At 33.2% G+C, this 19,771-nt stretch overlaps 2 protein-coding genes across 2 annotated transcripts in view; both read right to left on the reverse strand.

Annotated features, from left to right (window-relative positions):
• The window catches only part of LOC309629906 (endogenous retroviral envelope protein HEMO-like), a 488,920-nt gene that overhangs the window by 311,096 nt on the left and 158,053 nt on the right, over positions 1-19,771 (reverse strand). The window lies entirely within an intron of this gene.
• LOC309629533 (uncharacterized protein) overlaps positions 1-19,771 on the reverse strand; it is a gene marked incomplete at its 5' end in the record, with an annotated part of 255,429 nt that overhangs the window by 210,841 nt on the left and 24,817 nt on the right. The window lies entirely within an intron of this gene.

Consider the following 19,771-nt stretch of genomic DNA (forward strand, 5'->3'; position numbering starts at 1 on the left):
TTTTATGAAGTCCTTTAGAGTGTTTGAGGGTACCTGAGGGCTTAGGAATATTTGACCAATTTTGAATGATATTGGTATCAATAAGCCCAATAAGCCTTTGATATCAATAAGCCCTGAATATTCAAATGATCATTTTAATTTACTCTAATTCTCAGAGTCTTGTCCATTTTTATCCCAGCTTGCAGAGAAAAACAATCAGAGAAATGTGTAATAATATCTTCATTGCTATTAGCATCAGGGAACAGAATTCCCTCTGGGGCTTCCTCTCTGTATATTTCCCCATCTGGCCGCTACTTCAAGGGATTTATTACCTCTAAATCTGTCTTTTCTTTTGCTAAAAACTGGCTAAGCATGCAGTTAGTTCTGAGTAATTTTTATTACCCAACCCTTATTTTACAGATTTCATTTCACTCAAAACATAAAAATCTGTAAGGCTTGCCTGAGACAAGGTAGACCAAGGGTAGACTTGTGTAGAGAAGTAAAGTTGTCACAACCAGCCTGTCTGACTCCTCCTGACAATCCAATTCTACAAATTACTAACTATTCAAATAAAATAACTAGCCCTCTCATTGTTAATAAGGTACGGGCAGAAGACCTACCCACACATATTTTTGAGCATGTCATGAGTAAATATGTATACAGTGAGTATACTTGGATGTGTGACAATGTCATGCTCCTAGAAAGCATATTGAAGAAACTGATTACAGCAACTGTTTATCATAAGAACAGAAAAAGGAGAAACCAGGAGTGTTCCTAGGAAGTCAATTATGTAACTTCAATGGTGGAGGAGGTGGTTCTGCAGAAGAAAACTCTATATTCTAGGCTTTACTTCCTCACACCTAGGAAATGTTGCAATAGTGTGTGAAGAATAGAGAACTAGATGAACCCAAGTTTTGAATGCCAAAAACTTAAAAGAGAAGTGTGACCAAGCGAAAGAAATAACCAAATTGATGAAAGGTTTCTGGAGATGATAAACCTTCGGAAGATTGCACACTGTTTCCATTTACTTTCCATCATACTCCAAAGCACATGCCTAGAAATTTTCGTTGGTTCTTTCCAAAAATATGAGCAGCAATCAGAAATAAACACAAATGGACATTAGGTTAAAAGAAGCAAACACAGAAAATAAATAAATAAAAGATAAAAAATGAAAACAACGAAGAGATGACCAGACAACAAAAGGTGATGGCTAGACAGTAGAGTAAGAAGTTAAACCAGACCTGACAGAATTCAGGAAGGAAATAAAAAAGAGGCTTTCAGGAAAAGTGAAGGCTAACTTAGTTGCAGTACTATGGAGAATAAACTGTGTGAAAAGTACAATACAGTACATAAAGAAGAGACATATGACAGCTATCACTCAAACTAAAAGGAAACAGAAACAAAGAAATTAAACGTATTAGGGAGAAAGTGATAGGATAGATTACAAGAAAATCCATCAAATACTTATTTGGAGTGCCTAAAAAGAAAACTAAGACAATGGATCTAAACATATACTTTAAGATACAATTCAAACAAAACTTTTCTCAAAAAAAGAACATTTAAAACTACATATTTATGTGGCAGAGATGTACCAGGGAAAATTAAAATAGAATAGTAAGAATAAGACAAGGTTAATAATGAATAAATTTATTAATATATTTAAACATTAAAGACAAAAAAATCTTTGGGGCAACAAAGTTAAAAAAAAAAAATGAAGTCCCTCTACCTAGAAGGATAATCAATATGCTATAGATTTCTTCCTAGTACCATTCAGTGCAAAAAGACAATGGAGCCAAACCTAGTAGCACTCAAGGAAACAAAGTCTGAGACAGAGAATTTACATCAGTAAGTACAACTGTAGTAAACACACTTAACTTTATATTTTTACAACATTTGTTTCAGAATACAAATGTAAGGATAAGAGAGACAAAAGAGAATATAAATAAAAAGAGGAGGAAAGAAGGTGGAAAGTAGAATAAGGTCACTGATTGTCCTATATAAGCCTAAATTTTAGAAGACTCTACTAAGGTACACAGGAAAAATATAGTAGTATTAGTTTCCAAATTGCATAAGGTGAAGAAGAAGGAATAGGGAAGGAAGATTACTCAAGTTCTTTATATCACAGTTCAGAGTATATATCTAACGAATACTAACAAAAACAAACAAACAACAATAAAGAGGACTTATAGAGTAATAAATATAAAGGCATATTTAGAATTAAAATACAAGCCTACTTAAATATCAGAAAAGATACAAACAAATGCAAAGAAAATAGACCACATAGTAAAAGACATGGAAGTGAGAAAATAAAACAGCTCTTAACCTGAACCTTTAAGGAAATATCCTATAAATATCAATACAACAGGTATTTTTCAACTAAAAATATAAACTTTAGTTTCCTTTTAATGCTCAAGTTAAGCTCTGATTAATATATGAATACATATTTGATAATTGTACTGTCTCATATTCTATTTATGAAGCACTCTGATTAACTGACGGTCTGTTTTTCAGCAGAAGAATATATTCAGCTATTTTATTGGCCTTTAATTTAAATAACAGATGCCCAGCTAATATGACTTGTTTTCTCAATGATTTATGCACTATCATTCACATCTTTAAAAAAGACTTGGGAAAAAAAAAAATACAAAATTTGGGACCATAAAATGAGTAGGTCCATACTTATACATATGATTTGCTAGAAACAAACATCTCTCCTCCAGGCTTTGGATTCTAAAAGGCATGAAAGGGCCTCCTTTTCTTCTATAATTAAAAAAAGTAATAAAGTCAGAAGAGAATGGAGACTTATGAAAAGGGGGCTCCAATGAAGGGTGGTAATTATCACTAGAAAATTTTTTCTCTGCACTGTTTAATTTTTAATAAATATTTATTTATGTATCATAATGCAATTAATTACCATTAGTATTTTAAAGAGTTATGTAAAAATACATGAAAGTTAGAAGGAAAATCTTATTTTTCAAACACAGTGTCACAAAAGTCAGCAGCCTATTCAAATAGACATAAGATAATGAGATGGTTTAATTTAGAACTGTGCTACATTTTTTCTATTCCTGAAAAAGATTTTAGGGATATAATGCATTCCTTCCTGTTATCAAAATGATAGCCATTTCTCTTTTTTCTTTTGATTTTTACATTTTTCTTTAACCATACTTATGTTTTTTAGTTTCCCCAAATTATCTTCAGAAGCCCTTGGAGAAAAATTTCATCTTTGTGTATATCTACATATCTATCTGCATCTTTTTCTCATTCTTTGTCATCATGTGTACTTTATCTAGCTGGACTGTACACATGTCTGTTCCTTTTAAAAGAATGATTGTAATAAACTAAGATTAGAGATATTGAATTTTTAAAAATGGTATTAGAATTGGATAGACATCTATTATGATGATGAAAGTAGAATTTCAGCAGCAAATGTAATCTTCACCTACAAAGAATCACTGGGAGTGGATAGAAAGGATTACTATGTAAGAGAAATGAAAAAGAGAATTCTTTCAGAAGAGCGATGGTCAATCTGAAATACTACCTTAATTATGTAGCACATTTTTCTGGTAAATCTCAGCTCTCAGACTCCCAGTTCTGCTTTTTACCCACTTTATTTAATTAAACATAATGACATGATTTTCTGTAGGTTTCAGGTACTATTACCAAATTGTGTAGAAGAGGAAATTGAGGGATACAGGGTTATATAACTTAACCAAGCTCCCGCCATTTCAGTGGCAGGGCATGAAACTTTAGATGCATTATTCCAAATTCCTTTTAGAAACCTAGAAGACTAATAGATACTTTTTAAAAAATTTGGATGACTTGAATTTTATGAAGCTTAAAACAAAATAAAAGATTGTAACTTTCTAATTATAAGTGGAACATATAGCAATGTATTTTTGAAACACAAAAAGAAAATGAGAAATTTTAAAATAAACCAGTAATTGAATGTTATTCATGTCACCATGTTCTTTATATTCAAGGTGAACAAAGAATAAATCAATAAAACACTTAAAATAAACCTTCTATTATTCTTTAACTCATATCAATGCTTTAAATTAATTATGTGCCCCATATTAGCCAAGATTTGTATTCCACAGCTTTATCCTAGGGGATTCTATCTTCGTTTAGATTCAAGATGGCTCAAACAAAAATAAGTCTTGAGCACACAATGTGGTTCTCTGCACCAAAGAAATAGTTCTCAAACTTCAGCATGCATCAGAACGAATTGGAAGCCCCACCTCCAAGGTTTCTGATTTTTAGGTCTGGGGTAGGGCAAGAAATTTGCATTTCTAACAATTTCCCAGATGATGCTAATGCCAAGTGCCATAACTTGAATACTACTATATGAAATGGTAACAAAATTCCCCCAACCCCCAACCAATTTTCATGCCCACTGACCCACTCAACCTAGTTGAAAGCAGATTAAACCAAAGCAGAACAGGGCATATTTCATCATATGTTGGAAAATATCTCCCCCATTGTGGGCAGGAGTGACACTGGAGGTTTAGTTGTATATTTTGGAAATATTTATCTTCCTTAATATGGATCTTGAATAGACTCTGCCATTATAGAGTACTTTTTTATTCTTTTGAGATGTATGGATATATGAATGTATGTGTATGGGAAAGAGAGAAAGATCCAAAACCACTGGCAAGATTACCAAGAATTTGGGAAAGGAATATTTAATTCTCACACTGGCAAAAAGACAGTGAATGAGTTTTCGTCGGCCTGAAATCACCCAGGAATATTCAGCAGAATTCACCCACGGCTGCCTTTTAATGCTGTTCAGTTTGGGCATATCAAAAAGTTCTCATCATGAGAACTGGAAGCCAGTGCTCAGCCCATACTCTGCTCTACAAGTCATGCATTCTAGCTGGGCTGTGTCCATCCTGGAAAGGAGGGCATTTTATTTTTATATAAACAGGAACCTTATATTACATTGGTAGCACCGAATTTATCACCTTCTTCTTACATCTGTAACCTTGTGTTCTTTTTGTAGACTGATCACCTAAATGGGGAGGGACATGGACTTTAAGGCTAAGCCAAACTCTGTCCAAGGGAAAAGTTTTCCTAATAAGATGGAGGTGATCTCTGTGAAAAAGTGAATAAGGAAGACTCTGGGTCTAGATCTCTAGTGCTCTAGATGGAGGAGAAATGCCAGGAAGATAGATATGCCTAGGAGATGAACCCATTTAAGCGTTTGACTTTTACTGACATTCTTTTCTGTTCAATATGAGGTCATGCATTATTAGAATGAATTTAAATTATCTTAGCTTAACAAAAATTAAATTCATGTTTTAAAATTGATTATTTTTTTATATACCTCAACCCCCAAATTGTAACTCAGCTCTTTGCCTCATGCTCTCACAAAGCAATAGCTATCTGTCCCGATACTGAGGGAAAATTGATTAGGTTGGCTTCGCTGAGAGAAAGTACACAACCTGTTTGACTCTTGAAGATGTTGTTCAAGGGAGATGTTGGCTTTACTCAACTTTGCATTATACGTTGGCTTCAAACTAAATTCTTGTTTACAAGTTTACAGTGAAATTCTACTCTATTTAAAGTACTAGTTACATCAATTGCAATTTGCCTTAGTTATTTGGAGCTCTTCAATAAACTTTGTTATAAGAAGCCTCAGTGTAGGTTTTTTCTTTTCTTCTTCCTTTCTTTTTTTTTTTTTTTTGTGTGTGTGTGTAGTGAGTAGTTGTCAAGTGGAGAAGAAAAAACAAGTAAAGATAAATTCCCTAATTTCCAAATATTTTTTAAAAAGTAAAGTTTAAAGTGGGGAAGCCAGCATGCCAATGACTTATTTAAAATCCCAATATTTATTTTAGGAGGAAGGATTGTGTAGAAATAGAAAGCATGGACTTTTTGAAATCAAATTGATTCAGATATGATCTGTGATAATTTAGTTCTGTGAAATTGCCCAACTTTTCAATGAATGGTTTTAGCATCCATTGATAATTCTTGCCCAAATATATTCTTTCATTGATAAGTTGTGAAATGATCATTTTTCTAAATAGATAATTAGGTTATTTCCAGGCTTTCTCTTATTTTCTTATAAAGACATCTTAGATTTTATCCTACAAAATGTCCAAAATAGTTTGAAATTATAATACCGCTCTTTTTGCTAGTATTAAAATTATTGAAAGAAGTTTAAACTTATTTTGTAGGTCTTTTAAAAATGTTTGTTTATAGTCAGCATAAAGTGTACATTTGGATTGTTTTCAATTTTTAATAATGAATATGCAGAATGGTGCATATTTAGTTTCTTACTTTTGAAAGGGAATCTTCAGAGTTGAGTCTCAGAAGTTTAACTGACAGGCAAAAGGTAAACATATATAATATAATATAATATAAAAAATTAATAAAATTTCCCTTATTTTCACTTTCCAGTGTTGAAAATAAAACATCTTCTTCTGGAAGTGAAATTTTTGTTGAAATTATCTGCATTCATCCAATATCAGGACCTCACCACACTCCTCTTTTTGCACAGTCCTTGCTTTTTTTGCTATAATGTATTCTCTGCATGTCAATTATTTATCTCCTCACTTCCATGTAAATTAAAATGTACAGTATATGCTCTCATAGGCTATTGGTGTGGGTTCTGGATGATTTTTCTTTCTATATTTATCTGTATGTTTTTTGGAAAGATTTAAATTGTTAGATGCTATTAAACTGGAAGTTGCCCTCATTTTAAACATCAATATTTTTAAACACAACTGTGAACTAAAACTCATACTTGGTATATTGTCCTTAACTTGTTTGTCAATACGTCTGTGTACCCTGATTCAACTCTGCTTTCCTTTTGTCACTAATCTTTCATGTAGTTCTAGTTCCTTGACCCAATGTTGGAGATATTTATTTGAAAAATTTGAAATAATAAAATCAATTAAATTTCCTTTCAAATATACTTTCAGCTGACCCATTTTCTAGCCTTGATCTAGGTGAGTTTAGTCATACCCAGTAGTTAGGCCTTCCTGGCCTATAAGTCATAAATGTTAGTTTATTGGGCCGTGAATACACTTTTTTTGCAGTGTCCTCTTAGATAATCCTTCAAAGTCTGTTGTTTATAATATTTCCTGTGGACAGTGAATAATAGATAAGGTACTTAGGATTTAGGAATGGTAAACATACTTGCTCTTTTAGAAGTTAATTAGAAAAGATAAGAAAGATTGTGGGATTGATCAGATTACTTTCTATCCATTAATACTACCTACAATAACATTTTGAAAGTCAGGAGAGAGAAGGAAAAAAAAGCAAAGACTATTAAAGAATATAGAAAATTATGACAGACATTTAAAACAATACAAAGCTTTCATAGAATTCAGTGTTACAAACAAATGCAATGCAAAGACTACTGACAGAACACTTGAAAACAAATGACGGTTAAGGAAATGGATGAAAGGTACAAAGTATGAATGCCACAGAATATTTTTAAGATAAATATCTATGTTAGTCTCATGTTTAGACAGTTAGTTTTATCTTATCTTAGATGGAATTCAAGTAAATATTGATAGCTATTTGGTTGATGCTAAGTTTCAATAATTATGAAACTGTGTAACTCAGACTGGGACTTGAACCCACGGTCTTTTATCTGAGATCACACACCTGGTCTCAGGACTTAATGAAGCTCAGGTTCTTGATGTCTCATTGCAGAAAGAATTCAGTGAGAGACAAAGTGATAGGTAAGAAATGGATTTATTTATAGAGAAACACACTCCACAGACAGAGTGTGGGCCATCTCAGAAGGTGAGAAGGGCACCAGGGTATGGGGTTGTCAGTTTTTAGAGGGGTGGGTAATTTCATAGGCTAATGAGTGGAAGGAGTATTCCAGCTATTTGGGGAAGGGGTGGGGATTTCCAGGAATTGGGCCACCGCTCACTTTCTGATCTTTTGTGGTCAGCCTTGGAACTGTCATGGTGCCTGTGGGTGTGTCATTTAATGGGCTCATAGTCTAGTGATAGTCAATCATGCGCCACCTTGGGCCCAGTTGGTTCTAACCAGTTTATGTAGTGTCCTCGGGCTATGTCATTCTTTTAAAGGTTGTGCCCTGCCCCCTTCCCTCCTGTTTAAATTACATGAACTTTGCCAATTTTTGGTTTTAACACAGAGTGGTAAATAGATAACCAAAATTCAAACAGTTTGTCTTATAGGTTTATTTAATATTGTTACAATTTAAATTAAAAGACACGGTAGAGGGCTTGAATTCTTTTTCTAGCAAGTGACTAATAATTATAGCATCATATGACTCACATAACAGCTTTGCCAAATGATTTATTTTTGTTAAGGTTTTCTGCAAAGATATTTTATAGTTATGTGTAAACTATTCTGGCTACTAATCTTGTGTGATATGAATCAGAAGCAGAAATTTGTGTCATGCATGAAACCCAGTGTTATTAGTCATATATTATTAAATAGAAGACTGCCATTTCATGTATTTCCAGCATATACACATTATAAGCTACTGAAGAGAAGATGTGAAGTATACAGATATGATTATATATATATAATCATTGAAAGAGAAAGGTTTTAGGCTATTTCAAGTGGTGAGTTAATGGGTAGATGATTCACTCTGAGGATAAAACTATTTATAGGTGAATTATTACTCAAATGTTAAACTCTATGTCATGATACTATTCCTGAATAGCACAAATTGAACTTTCAAAATATTTAAAAATCTTCTTAACAGTTTCTGCTCAAAGCAAATTAGATGATCTACTATCTGAACACTGATGACTTAATATCCTCCTTGACATCTCAGTAGCAGTTTATATTGATGTACACTTAATTCTCTTTGATATTTTCTGATTCTTGATTTCTGTTACATCAACAATCTCTCTTGATTTTTTTCCCCACTGCTGTTTACTCCTTTTTTTGGTTACCCCTTTTTGAATTAATTACCTCCAGTTAGCAAACCGATGTCAAAGTAGCTTGCAGTGCAGTCCTGAGTCTACTTGTATTAAGAGATTTATTGGCTCTGGGAAGGCAGTTGAAACCAAGGCATGGATACAATTTTTCCAAGAACAAATGACTCAAAAATGGTTCTCTAACTGTTAAGGACTAAATGTTTGTGTCCCTCCAGAATTCTTATGTTGAAGCCTTAACCCCAGTGTGGCTATATTTGGAAATATATTTTCCCTTAAGGAAATAATTAAGATTAAATGAAGTCATAGGAGTGGGGTCCTGAACCAATAGGGTTGATGGCCTTATAAGAAGAGACATAAGAAAACTTGCTCTTTTTCTCTCTCCAAGAACATACTGAGGAAAGGCCATGTGAAGACATACAAGAGAAGGCCATGTGAGGACATACAGAGAAGGCAGCCAGGAAGAGAGTTCCTGCTAAAAACTGAATCAGGTGAAACCTTGATCTTGGACTTCTAGCCTCCAGAACTGTCAGAAAATAAATTTTTGTTGTTTAAGTTGCCCAATCTACGGTATTTTGTTTTGTTAGACAGAGCAGACTAATAAAACAACCATGGCCTCTCTTCTGAGTATTCATACATTTGCACCCTTGCTGTCCAAACTTCGTTTACATCAGGTTTTTTCCATCATCCTCTTCCCATCACATACACACACACACATTCACACACACACACACACACACACACACACACACACACACACAGAATGTATCCATTCATGCAGAGGCTATATCTGTCTTATTCCCTTTAGTATCACAATCGTATAATAGAGTGACATAGAGCAGTGGTTCACAGTATGTGTTTTTTTATTATCAGATATCCTAGGCAAAGTTGGAATTTATGCCCCTTTTTTTGCAGTTGTACTCAGATGTGATGTTTGAGGTCATTGTGCACGTTGAGTTTTTATGGTATATCCCCCTAGAAGTTGGGTAGGTCAACATGTATAACCTGCCTACAATTTTCTAGCTACAACAAACAGACAATGCTGTTACATTAGAAAATACATACTTGCTAAATTCACTCTTTTCTAAAAGAGGAAATATTAATGTGTATATATAGTCATTTAATATGCTTGTCTTCACCTATACAAATAATCTCATATTAAAGAGATTAAAATCTGATACCCACATTCTACAAATAATAAGTAAATTAATATAATATTGTTATTTTGTTTATTTGAGTAGCATGGCTAAATAGAATCTATAAACATCATTCAGACATTTATTTACTAAAGCCAGTGCTAATATCAGTCTTTGTATATCTAAAATTAGGAGCAATTGGCTGGAATCTAGTATATTTAACTCTCCACCAGTATAGTCTTGAGACTCTTTTGAACTCTTGCAAGTCTCCTTCTCACAAAATGAAAGAATGTACTATATTAATTGTAAGAACATTTGTAATCTGAGAGATTTATAAGCATAGTGCCCACTACTCTTAACTCTTCTTATGCCTTTCTAAGCCATGTTAGCCTCAATTTCTGGTTATTTGAAGTATAACATAACATCTCGCACATTATTTTTAGTTTTTACCTCTCTTTATTTATCTGTTTACCTCTCTAGATTTTTTCCCTCTGATTCTTTCTCTGAGCCTCATAAAAGCATTTGCTATTGGTTGACTATATCTTTATTATTCATGTTCACATTTTAAAAGCAGGAATGAAGAAGCATTAATATTTCTATTAAAACTATCATTAATCTTATTTTCTCATTTATTGATTTCTCAGTTTATACTTTTGGTGATTTAAAAATATGTCATCAAATAATTTGACATTTTTCCCATTAAAAGATGGAGTCTTTGTCTCCTTTCCTGAATCTGGGTGGACTTGTGACTAACCAGTGGAGTCATGCTATGTGACTGGGGAAGATAAGTCATAAAGTCCATGCAGCTTCTGGCCTGTTCATTGCAACATTCACTCTTAGAGGCTGACCATGTAAGGAATCTGACCATCCTAGTGCTGTCGTGTCAGAGCGGTCAAGGGTAAGCGCTAATGTTAAGAGTCCCACTGAACCCATCTTTTAGTTATACCAAACCAAGTGTCAGGCACTGAAATAAGAAATTATTTTGGAAATGTTTCCTCTAGTTATTGCTGTTCTGGTGTCCAGTTGTTCAAGATGCCCAACTGAGTCCTCTGAGCTGAGGCCCCAGATATGAAGGAAAGAGAAACCATACCTTTTGTGCCCTGAATTCCTGACTCACAGAATCTGTGAACATAATAAAACAGTCATTTTACTCCCTTGTGTTATGGATGGTTTGTTTTACAGCGATGGATATTCAGACATCTTTGAAGGATCAGTGACAATTATTAACAAAAGAGAAATATATTCTTCTTCTAAAAAGTGATTTAAATATCCTCAGATACATAGTCCAATCAAATAAAAAAATTTTTTAATGTATACAGGTGTAATAGGAGGTAATAGAACAATGCCACAGTGCAGCTTTCCAGTATTTAAAGCCATCAACCTTGTAATAATTGAGTAAAAATCAGTCTTTTTGAGAGATGCCAGTTAAAGACACATGTTCTCAGTTATAAATGTGTTTACAATTGTTTCTTATTTTAACCAATAAGAGGACAACATGATTATTAATTGTAATGACTATCACCCTTATAATCTGGGAAAATTACAAAGTTCCTCTCTATTTCAGGAAAGAATTTACTCAATTTGCTATAAAACTTTGGAAGCCACTCTACTATCATCATAAAATATTATCTCAGAAAATTATGCTATGAAGTGTCTGACAAAAACTAGATTCAAAATATGGAATAATTCATATGTTTGAAATCTTATGTTCTCCTGAAAAGAGAAAGCCAAATGCCATAATTTTAAGCCTTTGGATATTTTCTGATTAAAATTATGCAGAAAATATTGTTGATATTCTACATTTCATAGATAAGCACTTTAACATTGTTCCCTATAGTTCAAAATCATTGCCTTAAAATGAGTATCAGAAATTGAATAAATGATTCATAATGGTGTAGACACTTTTAAAACTTGTAAGTGTTGTGGCACCAATGGTCAGATTAATTCTACAAATTCTCACCAGCAGTATAGTTGCATTAATTGCTCACAAGACTCTTACAAGTCTTGAGAATTAGAAAGTTTTTTGTTCTTTTTTTTTTTGCCATGTTAAAATATGAAAAAAAAATATTAAAGATTGATTCATTTTCATCCATTAATTAATTGAATGGATGCCTATCATAAACCAGGCATTGGTCTAAGAGCAGAAGTCATGGAAAAGAATCAAATAGACAGATAAAATTGCCCTTATAGAATTAATATTCTACTGGGGAAAATTAAATAAATTATATGAAATAAGAGTCAAGTGTTTTATAGGAAGAATAGAAAAGTGTAAATGTTGGTGGTAGAGGTATACAGGATTTAATATTAAATGGAATGACAAGGGTAGGCGGGCTTTTAAAGAGTGACATTTGAGCAAGGACTTGAATTAACTGTGGGAATATTTTAAGAACATTCCAGATTGAGCCAAGAGACAAGGAGAAAGAGTGAGGAGGCCAGTGTGCACTAGTAGAGTAACAGAATAAGGAGTCCAGAGAAAATGTCAGAAAAGGAATGTGGGCCAAAGCAGGTGATGCAGCTGTTGTAAATACTGTAAGCCACTGTAAGAATTTTGGCTTGTATTCTCAGGGAAATACACGGGGTGCCCTTTACAGAGAAGACATTATCTGACACACTGATGGAGCTCCCTCTGACTGTTGTTTTGATTTTAACAGAATCAATTATTAACACCTCTGCTTTTAATGGGGTTCAAATTTTTGGTACACGTTGCATGGGAAATTGCATTAATGCAATGACAGTCTTAATATAAATGGTAGTCTCCAAGTACGTTACCAGGCTACCAATTTCAGAGGTGACAAAAGAATAAAGCTCATGAAACAAATTGTAATGTTCAAATCATACAGTTAATTAAATCAATTTAAAACACACAGTAATAAGTAGGGGGAAATAGATGAAGTAGTTTACCATACTTAGGATAAGGAGCCAGCATGGAAGAAGGGCTACAGTACCTGAAATAGGGAGTTCTCAGGTCCTGTCTCACTCTCTGCTGCATCAGACTTCCCCTGCTAAAGGTATGGTTTTGAGGACCAGAGCTGAGGTTTGATCAAAGGATCTCAGCAAACAGAAGGTGCCTGAAACCAACATATACTTGTTATGTTGGGTCAACATAGCAGCAAGTGTGCCTGGTCAATAGCTGTAGCTCACCAGGAGCCTTAGGAGCAGCTATAGACTTTATTTGCATTTCTTAGTGGAGTACTCATGGGAACACAGTGGCTTTCACCATGGGATGGCCAATTTATCACCTCATAAATATTGAATGCCTCATCTATAGTAAGTGTGTCATGAATATTTGGGACTTCTGGTCCTTCCATCCCTTTTATATCTTTGTTCAGCAAAGATATTATTTACTTAATTTATCTTTGCTTAACATGTTCCACAGATGACCAATTTCCTTTAATTCATACCTAAATGTCTTACAGGTTATTAATTTACATTATCTTTGTCTAACATGTCTGGATGGTTTACTAACTTATTTACCTGCCCTGACATGTTTAATGATTCTTCCCACATCTTTTAAGTTACTGGTCTACTCTTTACAGTGATTTTTTTTCTCATTTAATGTGACATTTAACCACTGTTTTGAATAATTTTACAAACAAGACCAATCAATAGATAGCTAGCTAGATAGAGATATACATATACAGAGGTGGAATCTTTAATTTTTATGAAAAACTTTCTACTTTATATCCATATCTAGAGCCTTCACAGAATTTTTTTTTTTCTTTCTAAATTCTAAGGGGTTCCTTGAAACTAGACACCAATCACCAGTATGTTAAACTTAGGTCTAATGATATATTGAGAAGCCATGATTAAATCAGCTCACTTTGTCTTAGGGAATTGATTCTTGTCTATGGGTCTTGAGTTATGCAGTTTTTTTCTACAAAGTCGCTGGCTTCTGGACTGAGAGCATGCTGGAAATCTTAAGCCAGCCGCTTGATAGATCTGCCTGCTGGCTGTTTGCAGAAATGAGGTACAGATTTTTCTTGCAGCTCTTCTGCTGTTTCTTTCACAAAACTGAATTCTGATCTGCACTCTTTAGCAAAGGCCTTTATTTATAGGTAGGATAAGAGCAAAAACCAATTTGTTGGTGACAAATATGAATAGGTCTGGTTGGTTAATTATATCAACCCACATTATCATAATGGAGGATAGTAAAATCCTCTATTTGTGAATATTTAGTCAATGATTATTCTGAGGGCAGGAACAGTATGATAAGGAGGCTGCTGACTGACCTCAAGGGCATTTTGATTTGTACCATAAAGAAAAGTTATAATCACCAAGAGTGACAAACGCATTTATAGTTGGGAAAAAAATCAGTTTGTTTACAGTGTGTAAACAAACTTTGAACATGAATCTACGTGTCTATCCAACCTGACAAGAACTCAGTTGCTAAAATATTTATGGTGGTAACATTTACCTCTAAATAATTAACCTCAGGAGAATTAATGTGTTTTTTTGGTGTTCCAGGGTTTTTTTTTGGGGGGGGGGTTGTTATTTTTAACTGGTAACTGGGCAGAAAAATAGTTGTGTAGAACTAATCAAAATATAGAATATTCTTCCTTTAGTAAAGTAAGAACACATCTTTTGTTTGGCCCAGTGACTGCATGGGAAACTCCAAAGCTATTTTATGTATATGTAATATCTTTAAAATGTTATTCTTTAGGATTTACAACCTGGATTTAGAAAAAGACTGTATCAAAAAAGAGTTGCTAAACATATTCTTACATTAAAATTTAAACAGATATTGTGGATGTTTGAAGACAAGCCATTATTGAAGTATTAGCTATAAAATAATTTTAAGTATTTTTTAATTAAAGATATATGCAAACAATAATTCAAATTCAGTGCCCAGCCACAGTTATAGAATAGTCTTTCAGAAAACTAACTTTTGATGTGATAGGGAATTCTTCTTTCCAAAGACAAAGAACAATTTATTTAATTATTTATTTATTTAGGTAAGAGCAAGCTATATGTCAAGGATGAGTTATTTTTCTGAATATTGAGTTTTCTTTTTCTTTTTTAAAACTCTCTCAATTACCACATCAAATTTGCCATCTTAGTGGGAGCTTTCAAAGAGCAAATAGATTTTCATAGAATTATTTGCTATTTTAAATATTTATGTTTTTAGAAATTGATTAGGTAAAAAAAGATAAATGGTAATGAAAGAATACCCATTATTTAATTTAAGAATATTTAAAGTATTCAAAATCATTAAGGATTTATATTGTAACACGGTCATTTATTATATTACAGTCAGAAAGATGACATTTAATACTTTTCTTTTCAGAAAGTGTGAGAGAAAAACTAAGTTTAAATCATTTGCAACAATGTTCAGAGTTTACAGGGCAAATTCTCTTAAAATACAGTTATTTCATATAGTTAAACCCATATGTTTACAGTTTCAAAATTAAAATATTTTGTGGAAAGAATGTTAACTTATTTGCCATATAAAACCAGCATATTAAATTTAGAAAGTTTAAGTAACTTAGAAGACATACAGATCTGAACACAAAAATTTTCAGCCAATCTAATTTGTTCAAATATTCATGTCAAATGGAAGCACTGGTAAACTTTTTCCTAATCCAATATAAAATTCTATGTATTTAAATCTCTAAATTGTATCAAAAATCTAGGCTTTATAAGAGTATTACTTTCCCTTTGAAATGACCCGTTTTTTGTTTTGTTGTTTAATTAGCGATTTTCACAACTTTTGCTTTTCTTTGTGTTTTCTTTCTTTTTTTTTTTGTTTTTATTTTAGTTGGCTGCTTCTATGACAGAAAGCCTTTTCTTTTTAGCTTTATTGAGGTATAATTGACAAAAATACAGAAATAAGAAATATTTAAGGTCTACAACTTGATGTTTTGATAGAGGTATACACTGTGAAATGATTACCATGATCAAGATAACTTACATATCCATCCCCTCATATAGTTACCTTTTGGGTGTATGTGTTGTGAGAACACTTAATGTTTATCCAATTAGCAAATTTCAAGTATATAATACAGTACTGTAACCACAGTCACTGTACTGTACATTAGATTTCCTGAATGCATTCCTCTTGAATGAGTAAAATCTTATAGCTTTTGACCAACATTACCCCATTTCCTCCAACCCCCAACCTCCGGCAACCACTATTCTCCTTTCCGCTTCTATGAATTTGATTATTTGAGATTTCACATAAAAGTGAGGTCAAACAGTATTTGTCTGTGTCCACATTTTTTCACATAGCATAATGTCCAGATTCATCCACATTGTCACAAATGGCATAATTTCAAGAAAGTCTCTTCTGAAAATGTCAGTGCATTTAAACCATTAGAAGTTTAGTTTACTCCTTCTTATTATTTGTTTAAAATTCAGCTTATTTTAAATCAATGCTTCTTAGTTTCTGTAGATCAAATCATTAAAAATGAAATTAATCTCTTTATTATTTTTTATGGAGGCCATTAAATCTTTCATTTATTTTCTTTAACAAATGGGGAGAATGATTTTTTTTTCCAAATTCACAAAAAAAAATTCAATTTTTTTTTTAGCCAAAGTGAAATTTGGCCACATGAGATTACCCCAGGAACCAAAAAAAAGAGTGATTGGGTTTCAATAGTCATTGACGTGCATGTTTTAAGCAGCACAGTTTAATTGGCTCCAGTAGGTAAATTCATCTAAGCATATCTGCAGAGATTCATCTGGTCTTCAGCTGAGATCAAAGGTCCTTTCACTGAAGCTCAGAAAAGTGTTGTTTTTTTTTTTTTTAATCCAATTAAGCTAATATTTTTCTTTCTTGCTAGAAAATTGTGTTTTTTGTCTTTATGAATGTCCTCAAACATCATTAGAGCTTTAAGAACTCAAAATACATCTGGGCTTCAAGCAAAATACTAATTAAACAAGTTTTAGATGCCAGAGGAATGGCTTGGCAAATTTTTTCATTTATTCTGTTAGTTTATCAGTTTCTCCTAGCTTTTGAATACATTCTTTGAAATTCTTTTCAAAAATCTCACTATGCTGAGGAGAAAACGGTTAGAGTTCAGATCCTACTAGGGGAAGGATCCCTGGTGAAGTCAGCAAGCAATCATGTCAAAATATTTGGAGGGTTGTGTTCTAGAAAAAGGTGGAAGCCAGAGGTGGAATAAGCCCTGACAAACTAAAACCCAGACATAATTCAGCTTGGTAGCTAATTGGATTAAGACAACCAGCCCCAAGTCTAGCTGCCTAGCAAAGACCAATAATCCACCCTATTAGAAAACAGCAACATCTGGAACCTATACAATTTTAACTCGACAATTGGTGTTCTTTTTCTGTACATGATAGAGTAGTTAGTATCAGATTTCACTCCCATGATAAACACATATAAAAATGGACAGTATGTATAAAATAACTATTTGGGGGATTTGGCAGTAAAAAACACAGGGCTGTGATTATTGAGAGAAGAGAAACACTTGAGGTAAGTCCCATTTTCACCAGTTTTACGCTGGAGACTCTTCCCTAACTGCACAAAGAAAAGTGGAGTCCAAGTAGAAAGCAGCAGTGGAGACAGTGGAGGAAAAAGAGATTGCAGTTCAGGGCTGCCAAGGTTCCTAGGAGGAGGGCAGCACAGAGAAAAAGCTCTAAACTCTCTGTATCATTTTTCCTTTGGTCCCCACTGGCTTCCTAAGATGCACACAGAGAAGGTGAGGGTCTTGGAGGCTTGTAGAGAACACTGGGCTCATAAATACTGGGAAACACTGGAGGTCTGAGATAGTCAAAGAGGAAAGACCATGGTAAATACCAGGCATTCATTTGAGACCACATAAAGCCCATGCTCTGAGATTTGGGATCAAACCTTCAGAAAACAGCTAAACCTTAAGACTAAGTGGAAAACTGAAATACATCTACCCTAATAGAGTCTAAAACCAAACCATGACAAGAATAAAATTATTCACTTGAAAGTTAACTGATTACTAGAAAGAAACTCAACATACATTAGACCAGAGGTTGGCAAACTATGACCTGTGGGCAACCTCCTATTTTGGTAATTAACTTTTACAGGAACACAGTCACAGCCATGTGTTTACATAGTTTTGAGGCTATTTGCACCCTACAAGAGCAGAGATAAATAGTTGGGAAGTAGTATGGTCCCCAAGCCTAAAATATTTACTGTCTGGCTCATTAAGAAAAATTGCCAACGTCTGCTTTAGAGGAAGATAATATAATTCAGAGTCTATAGAACAGTACTACAAAATCAAATAAAATTAAAAATTACCAGGCATAGTCTGGAAACTTGACAAATAAACAAGAGATAAAGAAGTAAATATTAGCCAACTTAGAGGTGATCCAGATTTTGGAGTTAACAGACAAGAATCTCAAAATAACTATAATTAATATATTAATACACAGTAAGAAGATAGACACAGTGGAAGAAACAAAGAAAGTAATTCAATTGAAAGTTGGAATCAGAGAAAAGGGAATCAAATGGACACTATAGAATTAAAGAATAAAATATCTCATGTGTCATTAAGAAAACAGTGATTAGCCTTTATACCTGACTGGATGCGCCAAGAAGCAGAATGTGTGAATTCAGTGATGAGTATGAATGTATGAATGTTCTACCTAAATGAAAATTTTACTAAATTAAAAATTATAAAGTAGTGGGTACCTTGCTCGATGTTAAGGAATCATATCTAGTAAAACTGTGGTAGACCGAGATAGGATTTCCTTTTCCTCCTTTGCACTGTTTCTACTTCTATTGAACAGTAGTGAAACAATATAATTTCAAATGTCAGGTCTGCTACTAGATTAATTTTTATTTTCAAAATAAAAACTCCCTTTTTTCCCAAGTTTTCAGAGGCATTTCAGGAGGATATTTGGAGAGGAAACATATGGCCATACACTTTATTTAAAAAATGCAATATTTGTCTCAATAGGGTGGTATATATTATGGTTTTATTATAATAACTGGTATATTGGTCTTACTCATGGCATGATTATAGATGTTTTATATTTCTTAGCTATTGTCTTTGACTTCTTCTTCAAATACAGGAAAAAAGATTTGCTTGATTTTATCTTTGTACTGATTTGGGAGGTATGCCATGTTTATTTTGGTTAACACTCAAAATAGTATTTAACTCTTCGCTATATGATTCTTCTTTTTTTAACTGAGGTATAACTGACGTACAATGTTATATTTGTTTCAGGTTTACAACATAATGATTAAATATGTGTATATATTGTGAAATGATCACCACAGTGTGTAATTAACATCCATCACCATACATAGTTACAAAATTTTTTTCTATATAATTCTTTCAGAAAATTTTTCTATGTATGTATTTTATAACCCCTTTAGAAATGCTCTTCAACTTCTGTTTGACAGTCGGAAGGTATCGTACTGTCAATATGCCAAAAGGGTGTGTTCCCTCAGAGGATCCACATGGTTCATATGTTTAAATACACCATTTTTTCACCTTTCCTCATGTATGGCTAAGCAACTTTCTAGGAACCCCCAACTATTTAATCAGCATTAACCAGCTGATATGATAGCATTGCTACGTTTTAGACTCTCAGTTACCTAAAGGATCATCAAACACTAGCCATGAACTTAGATATTTTGGAAGACGAAAAAACAAACCAAACTAAAAGAAGTAAAACACACTTATCACATCTCCCTGCTTTACTCCAAGATTTTTGGGATTCTCTCACACTCACCTCTTAAAAAAAAAAAAGATTCTTAGAGAAACATAAAATCAATTTGTAAGGAGAAAGAAATGAGAAAAGAACTTTGGAGACTTTCAATATCCATATTAGAATTTGTAATAAACA

This window comes from Balaenoptera borealis, assembly GCF_965194805.1.
Source record: "Balaenoptera borealis genome assembly, chromosome: 5".
NCBI lineage: Eukaryota > Metazoa > Chordata > Mammalia > Artiodactyla > Balaenopteridae > Balaenoptera > Balaenoptera borealis.